The following is a 3136-nucleotide window of genomic DNA, read 5'->3' as shown; positions in this document are numbered from 1 at the left end:
TGTGCTACATGTGAATTCACAAAATGTATTAAGTGGGCTGACATAAAAAAGGGTTACTACACAAAATATGAGCTCATTATGTTTGAACTCATATGTTAATATGAATAATGATTGGATTACTAACAGGAGTCATGAAGGTTGGTATTCTCCAGGTTAGAAAATTGTAACGAATACGATGCAGCAGAGCTGGTGCTACAGAGTCATAGAGTCATAGAGACATACAGCATGGAAACAGACCTTAAGTCCAACTTGCCCATGCCGAACAGATATCACAACCCAACCTAGTCCCACCTGCCAGCACTCCCTCCAAACGCTTCCTATTCATATACCCATCCAAATGCCTCTTAAATGTTGCAATTGTACCAACCTCTGCCACTTCCTCTGGCAGCTAATTCCATACATGTACCACCCCCAGCGTGAAATATTTGCCCCATAGGTCTCTTTTATACCTTTCCTCTCTCATCCTAAGCCTATGCCCTCTAGTTCTGGACCCACCGACCCCAGGGAAAAGACTTTCCCTATTTACCCGATCCATGCCGCTCATAATTTTGTAAACCTTTATAAGGTAACCCCTCAGCCACCGACATTCCAGGAAAAACACCCCCAGCCTGTTCAGCCTCTCCCTATAGCTCAAATTCTCCAACCCTTCAAATCTTTTCTGAACCCTTTCAAGTTTCACAACATCTTTCTGATAGGAAGGAGACCAGAATTGCACACAATATTCCAACGGTGGCCTAACCAATATCCTGTACAGCCACAACATGACCTCCCAACTCTTGTACTCAATAACCTGACCAATAAAGGAAAGCATACCAAACGCCTTCTTCACTATCCTATCTACCTACGACTCCACTTTCAAGGAGCTATGAACCTGCACTCCAAGATCTCTTTGTTCAGCAACACTCCCTCGGACCTTACCATTAAGTGTATAAGTCCTGCTAAGATTTGCTTTCCCAAAATGCAGCACCTCGCATTTATCTGAATTAAACTCCACCTGCCACTTCTCGGCCCATTGGCCCATCTGGTCAAGATCCTGTTGTAATCTGAGGTAGCCCTCTTTGCTTTCCACTAAACCTCCAATTTTTGTATCATCGGCAAATTTACTAACTGTACCTCTTATGCTCGCATCCAAATCATTTATGTAAATGACAACAAGTAGAGGACCCAGCAACGATCCTTCTGACACTCCACTGGTCACAGACCTCCAGTCTGAAAAACAAACCTCCACCACCACCACCCTCTGTCTTCTACCTTTGAGCCAGTTCTGTATACAATTGGCTAGTTCTCCCTGTATTCCATGAGATCTAACCTTGCTAATCAGTCTCCCATGGGGAACCTTGTCAAATGTCTTAATGAAGTCCATACAGATCACATCTACCACTCTGCCCTCATCTATCCTCTTTGTTACTTCCTCAAAAAAACTCAATCAAGTTTGTGAGATATTATTTCCCATGCACAAAGCCATGTTGACTATCCCTAATCAGTCCTTGCCTTTCCAAATACATGTACATCCTGCCCCTCAGGATTCCCTCCTACAACTTGCCCACCACTGATGTCAAGCTCACTGGTCTATAGTTCCCTGGCTTGTCCTTACCACCCTTCTTCAACAGTGGCACCACGTTAGCCAAACTCCAGTCATCCGGCACCTCACCTGTGTCTATCGATGATACAAGTATCTCAGCAAGAGGCCCAGCAATCACTTCTCTGGCTTCCCACAGAGTTCTAGGGTACACCTGATCACCTCTTTGGGATTTATCCACTTTTATGCATTTCAAGACATCCAGCACTTCCTCCTCATAATATGGACATTTTGCAAGAAGTCACCATCTATTTCCCTACAGTCTATGTCTTCCATATCCTTTTCCACAGTAAATACTGATACAAAATACTCATTCAGTATCTTCCCCATTTTCTGCGGCGCCACACAAAGGCCACCTTGCTGATCTTTGAGGGGCCCTATTCTCTCCTTAGTTACCCTTTTGTCCTTAATATATTTGTAAAACCTCTTTGGATTCTCCTTAACTCTATTTGCCAAAGCTATCTTAGGTCCCTTTTTTGCCCTCCTGATGTCCCTCTTAAGTATACTCCTACTTCCTTTATACTCTTATAAGGATTCAATCGATCTATCCTCTCTATACCTTACATATTCTTCCTTCTTTTTCTTAACCAAACACTCAATTTCGTTCGTCATCCCTATACCTACCAGCCTTTCCTTTCACCCTAACAGGATATACTTTCTTTGGATTCTTGTTATCTCATTTCTGAAGGCTTCCCATTTTCCAGCCGTCCTTTTACCTGTGAACATCTGCCCCCAATCAGCTTTCGCAAGTTCTTGCCTAATACCGTCAAAATTGGCCTTTCTCCAATTTAGAACTTCAACTTTTAGATCTGGTCTATCCTTGTCCATCATTATTTTAAATCTAATAGAATTATGGCCGTTGGCCCCAAAGTGCTCCCCCACTGACACCTCAGTCACCTGCACTGCCTTTTTTCCCAAGAGTAGGTCAAGTTTTGCACCTTCTCTAGTTGGTACATCCACATACTGAATCAGAAATTTGTCTTGTTCACACTTAACAAATTCCTTTCCATCTAAATTCTTAACACTATGGCAGTCCCAGTCTATGTTTGGAAAGTTAAAATCCCCTACCATAGCCACCCTACTTTTCTTACAGATAGCTGAGATCTCCTTACAAGTTTGTTTCTCAATTTCCCTCTGACTATTAGGGGGTCTACAATACAATCCCAATAAGGTTATCATCCCTTTCTTATTTCTCAGTTCCACCCAAATATTCCTGGATGTATTTCCAGGAATATCCTCCCTCAGCACAGATGTAGTGCTATCCCTTATCAAAAATGCCACCACCACCCTCCTCTCTTACCTCCCTTTCTATCCTTCCTGTAACATTTTTATCCTGGAACATTAAGCTGCCAGTCCCGCCCATCCCTGAGCCATGTTTCTGTAATTGCTATGATATCCCAATCCCATGTTCCTAACCATGCCCTGAGTTCATGTGCCTTCCCTGTTAGGCCCCTTGCACTGAAATAAATGCAGTTTAATTTATTAGTCCTACCTTGTTCCTGCCTGACTGACTGTTTTGACCGCTTCTGCACCAGTCTCAGATTGATCTCTTTCCTC

The sequence above is a fragment of the Chiloscyllium plagiosum genome, chromosome 13 (genome assembly GCF_004010195.1).
Source record: "Chiloscyllium plagiosum isolate BGI_BamShark_2017 chromosome 13, ASM401019v2, whole genome shotgun sequence".
Classification (NCBI taxonomy): Eukaryota; Metazoa; Chordata; class Chondrichthyes; order Orectolobiformes; family Hemiscylliidae; genus Chiloscyllium; species Chiloscyllium plagiosum.
This window is presented reverse-complemented; position numbering follows the sequence as displayed.